The sequence below is a fragment of the Chiloscyllium punctatum genome, chromosome 18, assembly GCF_047496795.1.
Source record: "Chiloscyllium punctatum isolate Juve2018m chromosome 18, sChiPun1.3, whole genome shotgun sequence".
Classification (NCBI taxonomy): domain Eukaryota; kingdom Metazoa; phylum Chordata; class Chondrichthyes; order Orectolobiformes; family Hemiscylliidae; genus Chiloscyllium; species Chiloscyllium punctatum.
Window position 1 is genome coordinate 73135401 of NC_092756.1, and position 12655 is coordinate 73148055.

The 12655-nt window shown below is 45.0% G+C and overlaps 1 non-coding gene across 1 annotated transcript; it reads left to right on the plus strand.

The window, feature by feature from the left end:
- Positions 1-13: 13 nt before the first annotated feature.
- trnar-ucu (transfer RNA arginine (anticodon UCU)) lies at positions 14-86 on the plus strand. Its single transcript has one exon. It is a non-coding gene; the product is annotated as a tRNA-Arg (tRNA).
- Positions 87-12655: the final 12569 nt, after the last annotated feature.

Genomic DNA, 12655 nt, shown 5'->3' on the forward strand with positions numbered 1-12655 from the left:
CATCACACATGTAGCCCCAGTGGCCTAATGGATAAGGCACTGGCCTTCTAAGCCAGGGATTGTGGGTTCGAGTCCCATCTGGGGTGTCTGTCACTTGCCCTGTGTCAACTTGATTGCTAGTCTACTTTGGGAAAATCTGCATTCAGTTGATGGGAAGTGGTGCCCAATGATTTCTTACACAAGATTTGCATGATTGAGGTGAATTCTTTGAAAGAGAAAGCACTGTCACAATGGCTGAAAACCTACTGAGATTCTCCTGGGGATGGCATAGTGGTTCAGTGGGTAGCACTGCTGCCTCACAGTGTCAGGGACCTGGCTTCGATTCCTCCCTTGGGTGTCTGTTTGTGTCGAGTTTGCACATTCTCTCCATGGGGTATTCCGGGTGCTTTGGTTTCCTCCCACAGTCCAAAGATGTGCAGGTTCGGTGGATTGGCTTTGGGGAATGCAGGGTGAGAGGATAGGGGTTGGGCCTGGATGGGATGCTCTTCAGAGGGTCAGTGTGGATGTGATGGGCTGAATGGCCTGCCCTTCTCACGCGAAGTCTTTTATGAACAGGTTTGGAGCAGATGGTCAGAGCTCCACTGCAGGACCCAGTCAAGGCTTTGCTAAGGGTTTGGCATTCAGGTGTGTTTTCCTCTTCTCCTGTCCCTGATCTTCCAGAATCTTCTGAGGCTTTGGCCAATACGGTCATGAGCTGGGTTCACATCATCCAATGGGGTCACACCAATACCCTTCACTGTTGTCATGCCAGGAGCTATAAAGTGGATTGACTCAGGCTGACACTTCTCCAATATTCAACCCACAGTCTGGTTGGAACTGGTTCTTCTTGAAACATTGTAGTTCTTTGATTTTAGTTGCACTGTTCTCTGGAGCTGAGAGCTGCTGTTTAATTTAGTTTGACCAATTTTCTGTCAGGTCAAATTTCTCCAGATGAGGATCAATTGAGAATGCCTGATTTTGTTGCCATGGTCACCTGACCACACAGGATTGAGATCAGCTGCACAGTGAAGATTTCAACAAAATCAAAACCCCAAATTAGACTTGAGCCCACAATCACTGGTTTAGGAAGTTAGTGCCTTGTCTATGAGATCACTGGGGCTCCAACAGATGGAGCTACCAATCTATGGACAAAGCAGCTTCTGTTTTGGTTATGTTGGTATCAGACTAAGCTATATTCTGTCAACATTACCACTTGAACAACAGATTACCTGCATGTTTGGTATTTATGATGATGTCCAATATGTCAATGGAAATGATTGAAATCTGGGTGTTCAAGGTTGGAACTGATGGGTCTGTGGCTATGCATTTGGGTCCTTACCTTTCTTAGTCAAGGTATTGAATACATTTGCAAGGAGGCTATGATGGAGATGTGAGGTAGTTAGGCCATCGTTGGAGAACTTGGAGTGCCACATCCACAGATTGGACAAACATTTGTGGGAAGGCAACTGCTGAAAATCACCAGGCTCTGAGTCAGAGTCGGGGTTCACCAACAGAGTTTATTGTCCAAGGAAATCCCGGAGCTCCGGGGAGAGAGCAGCACCAACAGCACAGTGGTCAGCTGTGATTCTTCTCTCAACCCGGAGCACATGGTCAAGATACTGTTATACATTTTGTGATATAATAGGTCAGTGATGAGGTTATTGTCTCTGTAACATGGCTTGTTTATTGTCAACATTGCAGAATCCTTGATCGTTTTGGTGCAGTTATTGTCAGTTCCAGCGTGGCCTTTGTTAATTTCAGTGCAGTTGTTGTCAGTTTCAGCGTCTGCGCTGAAGTCAGTTGCTGTAGTAATGGGCGCTAATCACTCTTCCTGAGAAGGACGATTACTGCAGCCCTGGCTATTATCACTCTGTATTGAGGCTGTATCTAACATTTCTATCAAAGCTGTTGTCTGACCCAGACCCTTCGGCGGGCAGTGTATGTTATTCATGTGTATTGTCTCTCCCATCCGCCTTAAACTAATCAACTCGGTTGTGAGTGCAATGTGCTGGCATTCTGGTGGCCCCAGGCAGTGTCTATGTTTGCACTGCTGTCTCTCTCCATTTGTGGTCCAGCGGCCATCTTGTGCGCCAAGTGGCCAACTTATGGCTCAGAGGCCATCTTGTGTGTCCGTGTGCCTAGTGTCACCCTGCCCCGTGCCATCTCCCACTTCACTTTGTGGTCAAGGAGGCGAGGGTATTAACTGGAACAATCCATGCTGGGCCATTGGAATCTCCTTCCTGTCCCGATATAGGGCTGGCTCTTTTCCACAAAGGGGGGTCTCGCAATTTCGTGCAGATTTTCTCTCTCTCCAGATTTTGATAATTTAAAAAATATACTTTATTCATAAAAGATCAAATAGTAACGCACACACAGGTTCTAAATCAGTTGTGTACAGTCTATGCAGAGAGAAAAGAACCAACAAACGATTGGAATTTTGACATTTCGCAAAGTTCTGTGTCGTGACAAAAAAGGCATTTTGTACTTGGGCAGGAACCGATCTCTGTTCATTGTCAGGCACCAAGAGGGTCTGAGAACTGAAAGGATGATGTGATAATTTGTCAGAAAGACCTTAGACTGTGTTGTTTCCCTGTTACACCTTGGCAGCAGCTGCCCGAAACTTTCGTGTATCCCTCAGTGTGTCGTGACAGATCTTGAAATATGCTCGGCTGTAGCACTCGTTTAAGATCAACTATTCCCAGTAGAGTATTGTCACTGAGTTTTTGTGGCTTAATGGGTTAGACTGTAGATTCTGATGTAGTGGATTGGAGGTTCAAATCCCTTTTGGGGTGTTGACGTTTTAAGCCTGGTCTTTGTGGTGGCTGATTTTCATCCCATATCAACTCCATCTCAATCCAAATTGACTGGATTTTCCAACTACTCCGTTAAAAATCACTTGCCTGCTTCGAGATTATGGAAAATGTTCTTCAGTAGAAACTTACACAAGGTAATTCCAGGGTTTGGGAAATCTTGGGGTGAATTGTCTGAAAGAGACAGCACAGCCCCAATGGGCTGAATGCCCACTAAGATCCTATTGAAGTGTCCTCAATGCAGCTTTTTGTAACATCTCCACTTCCTCCTTCCCCACTAACTGCAAATATCTTGAAAGTGCTGCACAAAATAACATTGAGCCCTTTTCCTCTCTGCTCCATATTCCTCAGACTTGAGTTGTGCAAAGTTGGAGTTTGGTTAATTTCTTGTCTGTCCGTTTGGGGAGAAATGGGAGGTAAGATCAATTTTATCAAGCAGCCAATGATTTAGCGTGAGATGGAAGGGGGAACAACCAATCAGTGTGAGTATAAAACTCAGAGAAGAACACAATATGAGAGGTTCAGGGTGCAGTATTTACAGGCTAAGGGACTGGATAAGGGACTGGCCTCTTCATCCTGGAAGTGTGGGTTCAAGTCCCATCTGGGATGGCTAACTTTTAAGCCTGGTCTTCACGGCTGATCTTCTTTGTCTGATGTCAATTCGATTTCTCATCTCCCCTGGAATCATCCCCAGGTCTGTGTTGGGTTTGGTGGGATGTTGTGTCAGAAAAATACAGAACTTTGTGGGGACTGCAGAATATGATGTTAAATCCCCCCTCTCTCTATGTCGCATTTGGACGGATCAGTCAAAAGTGTCGTCTTTTTTTGAATAAAATCTCTAACTTGAAATAAACGAAAGAGGTCCCTGTTCGGTAGCTTGTGTTTCTGTGCTAACTGATCGAAGGACATCATTGTGTCTCCCTCAAACAAATCACCCACGCAAGACACACCCCTAACTGCCCAATGTTTGGATCCTGAATCTATCATCCCCGGTTGAAAACCCGGCATACCCAGTGTAAGAGAAGATGTCTTGCCAATATTGCCTTCCCTCTGCCGAATTGCCCTCCATGCTTTAACAGTATCGATAACTATTGGGTTATGGCAATATTCACTTACTGTCCTCATTTTGTCCAAACACAGCAAGCGAGTAAGGGGTCACCTTAGCCTGGGAGGTTTCAATATCTAACAATATTGAAAGAGGGTCCCCACAAGCCCAATCACTCATGTAGGATAAAAGTGAGCTTCGTTGGTAGCTTTTAATGTCTGGGAGATCCACTCCCCCCAGTCTGTGAGACAATCGCAGTTTAGCTCATTTAATGAGGGGCCACTGACGATGTCAAATAAAGGGGCTGAAACAGACGTTCAGTCTCCTGAATGTTTGCTTCTCGAAAATCGGGGGGAGCATCCATATAGGGTATAGTAAACAAGGGAGAATATTCATCTTAATAAGCGCTATCCGACCCAACCACGAGACCAGAAGGGCCTCCATCTTTGAAGGTCTTGTTTGATTTTGTCAAATAATTGAACAAAATTGGCTTTGAACAGCCGATTCAGAACTGGAGTAATGGACATGCTCAAATACACAAAACCCCCCTGTGACCATTTAAATGGGAATCGATATTCACCCTCAAGACTTAACACTTTCATAAGACCACCCATAGGCATAGCCTCTGATTTTGAAAGATTAATCTTGTCCCCCAAAAAGGTGCCAAACACACAGATGCATGCTAACAGGCGAGGGACTGAAACTGCTGGATTTGATGAAAGAATGAGGACGTCGTCCACATACAATAAACTCTGATGTAAATTTGACCCCACGTCTGGAGCTGATATATTGGGATCCCTATGAATGGCCTCCACCAATGATTCAATCCTCACTGTAAAAAGCAGTGGGGAAAGGGAACAGACCTGTCGGCTGACCCAAAAAATGTTAAAATTGCTTGATCACACCCTGTTGGTGATGGTTGCAGTGAGAGGGTCATTGTGGAGAACCTTTACCCATCTTATAAAAACTTCGCCCAAAACAAACCGCTCCAGAGTATAGAAAAGGTACACCCTCTCAACTCGGTCAAGGGCCTTCTCTGTATCTAGAGAAATCACCAATCCCTATATTGACTGTTGTTGACACACTTGAATTACATTAAGCAGCCTCCTAACATTATTGGAGGATCTGCGGCCCTTTATGAAGCCCGTCTGGTCCTCTTTAACAATAGAAGGTAACACAGTCTCACAGTAACACGTAATGGCTTGAGGGACTCTCCTTTTCCTAGCGAGATATGCTCAGTATTTACCAGACCTGTCACCATGATCATATAACCTTTGCTTTGCAAAAGTAAGCTCGTTCTTTGCTGTCTGCGTGAGCACGGAATTCAATGCAGACCGCAACACCATAATCCTCTGTAACTTGAACAACGAGGGCCTGTCAAAGTAGGCCTTCTCAGCTGCCTTCAACCGTGCTTTGAGGAGACGTTGCTGCTCACCCTTCTGCCGCCTCTTACTGGCAGAGTAGGAAATAACTAACCCACTGGCATAGGATTTGGCAATTTCAGAAAGGAAGGATTGGCTACTAACCGAGCGTGAGTTAATGCCTAGGAATGCCCAAAGCTTCTGAGAGAACTGCTCCACAAATGTATTATCCTTGAGGATAAAGGAATCCATTTGCCAGTGACTTGGACCCACTGTAACATCCTTAATCTTAGCCAACAGGTACACTGGAGTGTGATCAGAGATGGTAATATTACCGATCGTACAAGGTGCCACCAAGTCCAGGGTTGCCACGGGGATTGGAAAAAAATCAATCCTGGTGTGACATCTGTGTGGATTGGAAAAGAAAACCGTAAAATCCCTGCCTGTAGGGTGGAGACACCTCCAGATGTCCACCAACCCTCACTCCACACACAGATCCACTAATTGTTTAGTTTGTACAGAGGGAGTCGGGGGCCTTTTGGCAACATCTGCACTGTGGGATCCATGAGACAGTTAAAATCTCCCCCTTTAGTGATATGCCAGGACACAAGACTGATCAATTTGAAAACGCATCTAGCAAAATGTTGAGGGGATGAGCTTGAGGGCAAGAAACATTTATAACACCATATTCTTCCCCATTTATCAATGCTATTAGAGTTACAAACCTCCTGTGCGTGTGTCTTTAACACACTCTCGTAACTTAAATGTAAGATTACTCCTCACCAATACAGCCACTTCCCTACTTCTGGTATTCAGTGATGTGAAGTAAACCTGACCAAAGCCATTCTTCTGTAGTTTCAAATGCTCCCTGTCATCCAAGTGCGTCTCCTTTAACAAAGGATTATCCACATTCTCCTTTCTAAGACTCAAAAGTACCTTCTTCCTCTTAATTGGTGAGTGACTTCCCTTCATATTCCACGTTCACCATTTAATCAAGTCATTACATTCTGCAGTAAAATTTAAATTCCAGAGAGGAGGAACTCGAACCACAAATCACTGAGCCTTAGTGTCATATGATCCATCAAATATAAAAACTACATAAACTGAAACCACGACATTTAACAAACCTACAAAACTATCAAAGAATAAAAGCAATACAAACCACCATATAAAGTGCCAATGGCGCTGAATTGGGGAACTCACCTCCTGCCCAAAGGGGGTAACTACCCATCCCAAACAGCCCATAAGTGGGCATCTAGCCATCCCAACCATTTTCTCTCCTTCTCGCTAGAGCCGTACCACAAACACAAGCAGAATAGAAAGTAAATATACCATAGAATAGCAAAATGAATAAAGAAAAAAAACATTTAAGATCGATGGGGTAAATACCCCACCCATCCTCTGGTATAACTTAGACAATAGACAATAGACAATAGATGCAGGAGTAGGCCATTCTGCCCTTCGAGCCTGCACCGCCATTCAATATGATCATGGCTGATCATTCCTAATCAGTATCCTGTTCCAGCCTTATCTCCATACCCCTTGACTCCACTATCTTTAAGAGCTCTATCCAATTCTTTCTTAAAAGAATCCAGAGACTGGGCCTCCACTGCCCTCTGGGGCAGAGCATTCCACACAGCCACCACTCTCTGGGTGAAGTAGTTTCTCCTCATCTCTGTCCTAAATGGTCTACCCCGTATTTTTAAGTTGTGTCCTCTGGTTCGGCACTCCCCCATCAACGGAAATATGTTCCCTCCTGCCAGAGTGTCCAGTCCTTTCATAAGCCTATACGTTTCAATCAGATCCCCTCTCAGTCTTCTAAACTCAAGGGTATACAAGCCCAGTCGCTTCAGTCTTTCCGTGTAAGGCAATCCTGCCATTCCAGGAATTGACCTCGTGAACCTACGCTGCACTCCCTCAATAGCCAGAATGTCTTTCCTCAAATTTGGAGACTAGAACTGTACACAGTACTCCAGGTGTGGTCTCACCAGGGCCCTGTACAGCTGCAGAAGCACCTCTTTGCTTCTATACTCAATCCCTCTTGTTATGAAGGCCAGCATGCTATTAGCCTTCTTCACGACCTGCTGTACCTGCATGCTTGCCTTCATTGACTGGTGGACAAGAACACCCAGATCTCTCTGAACAGCCCCTTTACCTAATTTGATACCATTGAGGTAGTAATCTGCCTTCCTGTTCTTGCCACCAAAGTGGATAACCAGACATTTATCCACATTAAACTGCATCTGCCATGCATCTGCCCACTCACCTAACTTGTCCAGGTCACCCTGTAATCCCCTAACATCCTCATCACATTTCACCCTACCACCTAGCTTTGTGTCATCAGCAAATTTGCTAATGTTATTGCTGATACCATCTTCTATATCATTTACATATATTGTAAAAAGCTGCGGTCCCAGCACGGATCCCTGCGGTACCCCACTGGTCACTGCCTGCCATTTCGAAATGGAGCCGTTAATCACTACCCTTTGTTTCCTATTAGCCAACCAATTCTCTATCCAATCTAGTACTTTGCCCCCAATCCCGTGCGCCCTAATTTTACTCACTAACCTCTTGTGTGGGACTTTATCAAAAGCTTTCTGAAAGTCCAGGTACAGTACATCCACTGGATCTCCCTCGTCCATCTTCTGAGTTACATCCTCAAAAAATTCAAGAAGATTAGTCAAGCATGATTTCCCCTTCATAAATCCATGCTGACTCTGTCCTATCCTGTTACTATTATCCAGATGTGCCGTAATTTCATCCTTTATAATAGACTCCAGCATCTTTCCCACCACTGAGGTCAGACTAACTGGTCTATAATTTCCTGCTTTCTCCCGCCCACCCTTCTTAAAAAGTGGCACAACATTAGCCGCCCTCCAATCCTCAGGAACCAACCCCGATTCTATTGAACTCTGGAAAATAATCACCAGCGCATCCACGATTTCCCGAGCCACCTCCTTCAGTACACTGGGATGCAGGCCATCAGGTCCCGGAGACTTTTCAACCTTCAGACCTAACAGTCTCTCCAACACCAAATCCTGGCAAATAGAAATTCCCTTAAGTTCAGGTCCTTCAGCCACTGTTACCTCAGGGAGATTGCTTGTGTCTTCCCCAGTGAACACAGATCTGAAGTACCCATTTAATTCCCCTGCCATTTCTTCGTTCCCAGTAATATATTCCCCTGCTTCTGTCTTCAAGGGCCCAATTTTTGTCCTCACCATTTTTTTGCCTTGGACATACCTAAAAAAGCTTTTACTATCCTCCTTTATATTCTTGGCCAGTTTACCTTCGTACCTCAATTTTTCTCTGCGTATTTCCTTCTTACTAATCCTCTGTTGTTCTTTAAAAACTTCCCAGTCCTCCGTTTTCCCGCTTATCTTTGCTAAGTTATACTTTTTGTCTTTTAACCTTATATGTTTCTTTACTTCCCTTGTCAGCCACGGCCGCCCATGTCTCCTCCTGGGATCTTTCTTCCTTTTAGGAATGAACTGATCCTGCATCTTCTGCATTATACACAGAAATATCCGCCATTGTTCCTCCACGGTCTTCCCTGTTAAGGTATTAAACCATTGAACTTTGGCCAGTTGTTCCCTCATAGCTCCATATTTCCCTTTATTCAACTGAAATATTGTCACTTCAGATTGTACCCACTCCCTCTCAAATTGCAGATTGAAGCTTATTGTATTATGGTCACTACTTCCCAATGGCTCCTTCACTTCGAGGTCACTGACCAATTCTGGTTCGTTACACAATACCAGATCCAGAATCGCCTTATCCCTGGTCGACTCCAGCACCAGCTGCTCTAAAAATCCATCTCTGAGGCACTCCACAAAGTCTCTTTCTTGAGGCCCGATACCATCCTGATTTACCCAGTCTACCTGCATGTTAAAGTCCCCCATAACAACTGTAGTAACATCTTTGCGACAAGCCAATTTCAGCTCCTGATTCAACTTACCTCCAACATCCAGACTACATTTTTGGGGGCCTGTAGATGACTCCCATGAGGGTCTTTTTACCCTTAGTGTTTCGAAGCTCTATCCACACTGACTCTACATCCCCTGACTCTAGGTCCCCCCGCGCAAGGGACTGAATATCCTCCCTTACCAACAAGGCCACCCCACCCCCTCTGCCCGTCAGTCTATCCTTACGATAACACGTGTAGCCTTGAATATTCATTTCCCAGGCCCTGTCCCCATGAAGCCACGTCTCAGTTATCCCCACAATATCGTATCTGCCACTTTCCAAAAGAGCCTCAAGCTCATCCACCTTGTGTCTAATGCTTCGTGCATTCATATATAGAATTTTTAATTTGTTACTGCTCTCACTTCACTTAGAAATTGAAAGTACACATCTCAACCGCCACAAAACACAGTTTAAACCGGATTATTACCAATCGGGAAAACAAGGAAAAGAAAGCTCCAACTGGACTTCCTCGGTTTTTTTAAAAAAAACAAAGACATAACCAAACAACACTATTTGTAGATACTAAATTGTTCAGATTCGGTTAATTTGTCCACAAAGTCTCTTGCCTTCTCCGATGTATCAAAGAGATGTACGGATCCATGTAAGGTTATCGGAGCACCGCCGGATACCTCAGAGAGTACTGGATCCCAAACTCCCTCAGTCTTCTCTTGGCAGAAACATTATCCGTCAGGGGGCGGGAAGTAAACAGCCAGGGCTGACAAAGGAAGTCAGGAAATGTATCATAGGCAAAGAGAGAGCCTACAAAGTGGCCAAGAGCACTGGGAAATCAGAAGATTGGGAAGACGACAAAAACAAACAGAGGATAACAAAGACATAGAAATAGGAAGGAGAGGATCAAATATGAAGGTAAGCTAGCCAGTAATATTAGAAATGATTGTTAAAGTTTCTTTCAATACATAAGAAACAAATGAGAGGCAAAAGTAGAAATTGGGCCATTCCAAATTGATGCAGGAAGGTTCGTGAAGGGAGATAAGGAAATGGCTGAAGAACTTGGTAAATACTTTGTGTCAGTCTTCACAGTGGAAGACATGAGCATTATCCTAACAATTAAGGAGCATCAGGGGGCAGATTTGAATATGGTAGCCATTACAAAAGAGGAAGTGCTAGAAAAGTTAAAAGGTCTAAAAATTGATAAATCTCCCGGCCCCGATGGTCTCCATCCTAGAGTTCTGAGGGAGGTGGCTGAGGAAATAGTAGAGGCTATTTTTAATCTTTCAAAAATCACTGTAGTCAGGGAAATTCCCAGATAATTGGAAAATCACTGTTGTAAACCCCTTGTTCAAGAAAAGATCAAGATAAATGATGGAAAATTATACGCCGGTTAGCCTAACCTCGGTTGTAGGTTAAATTCTAGGATCCATCATGAAGGATGAGATTTCTAAATACTTGGAAGTGCAGGGTTGGATTAGAACAAGTCAGCATGGATTTAGTAAGGGGAGGTCATGCCTGACAAACCTGTTAGAACTGTTTGAAGAGGTAACAAGTAGGTTAGACCAGGGAAACCCAGTGGATGTTATCTACCTAGATTTCCAAAAGGCATTTGATAAGGTGCCTCACGGGAGACTGCTGAGTAAGGTGACGGTCCATGGTGTTCGATGTGAGCTACAGGCATGGATTGGGAATTGGCTATCTGACAGAAGGCAGAGAGTTGGGATAAAGGGTTCTTTCTTGGAATGGCAGCTGGTGACAAGTGGTGTCCCGTAGGGTTCAGTGTTGGGGCAACAGCTGTTCACTTTATATATTAATGATCTGGATGAAGGGACTGGGGGACATTCTGGCGAAGTTCACCGATGATGCAAAGTTCAGCAGACAAGCAGGTCGTTCTGAGGAGGTGGGGAGGCTGCAGAAAGATTTAGACAGTTTAGGAGAGTGGTCCAGGAAATGGCTGATGAAATTCAACCTGAGCAAATGCTCGGACTTGCACTTTGGAAAAAGGAATACAGGCATGGACTATTTTTTAAACAGGAGAAAATTCATAAAGCCAAAGTACAAAGGGATCTGGGAATGATAGTCCAGGAATCTCTAAAGGTTGACTTGAAGGTTGAGTCCGTGGTTAAGAAAACAAATGTAATGTTACAATTTATCTCAAGAGGGTTGGAATGTAAAAGCAGCGATGTCCTTCTGAGACTTTATAAAGCTCTGGTTAGGCCCCATTTGAAATACTGTATCCAATTTTGGGCTCCACACCTCAGGAGGGACATACTGGCACTGGAGCATGTCCAGCGGAGATTCACACAGATGATCCCTGGAATGGGAGGCTTAACATACAATGAACAGCTGAGGATCCTGGGATTGTATTGATTAGAGTTTAGAAGGTTGAGGGGAGATCTAATGCAAATTTACTAGATAATGCATGGCTTAGAAAGGGTGGATGCTGGGAATGTGTTTCCATCAGGACCCATTGGCACAGCCTGAGAATTAGAGGGGGGTCAATTTAGAACGGAAATGAGGAGACATTTCTTCAGGCAGAGAGTGGTGGGCCTGTGGAATTCATTGCCGTGGAGCGCAGCAGAGGCCAGGACGTTAATTGTCTTCAGGGCAGAGATTGATAAATTCTTGATCGCGCAAGGAATTAAGGGTGAACGATGAGAGTGCCACGAAGTGGCGTTGAAATGCCCATCATTCACGATTGAATCGGGGGGTGGACCCGATGGGCTGAATGGCCTTACTTCCATTCCTATGTCTTAGGCTCATCGTCGTAAGGTTTTCTTTTCTGGTTTACCACCGCTGAGAAGTCCTGGAAAGGCATGAGCTTAGAGCCCTCGTAAATTAGGGCCTTCAGATCCTTCCCCTGGATTAGACTACCTACAGTGTGGAAACAGGTAACACTATGGGCAATTTAACATGGCCAATTCACCTTGGTACTGTGGGAGGAAACCAGAGCAATGTGCAAACTCCACACAGGCAGTTATCTAAGGCTGGAATTGAACCTGGGACCCTCGTAGTGTGAGGCAGCAGTGCTAACCACTGAGTCACCTGATTCTGGGAGCTGCCACAATTCTCTCCGTAGCTCTGTAGTTCATGCAGTTTTTGAGCAAAGTAAAATGTAGTTCTGCAAATACAAATTCACCCCACAAATTTATATGTGCTTGTGTGTGTGCGTGTGTGTGCACGGGTGCGTGATGTGCACGCGTGAGTGCGTGTGTGTGTGTGAGTGTATATATGTGTGTGTGCGCGTCTGTGTGTGTGCGTGTGTGTGCGCGTGCGTGTATGTGTGCGTGTATGTGTGCGCGTGTGTGTGTGCGTGCGTGCATGTGTGCGTGTGTTTGTGCATGTGTATGTGCGTGTGTGTGCGCGCGCGCGTGCATGTGTGTATATGGGGTGGGGGGGTGGTGCTGTTATGAGTGTCAACAGACAGGAGTGTTCCCTCCCAGTCAGAGAACACTTCAGCAATTCGGGACATTCGACCTCGGACCTTCCTCCAAGGGGGACTTCGGGACAGGCAACAATGAAAAGTGGCCGAGCAGAGGCTGATC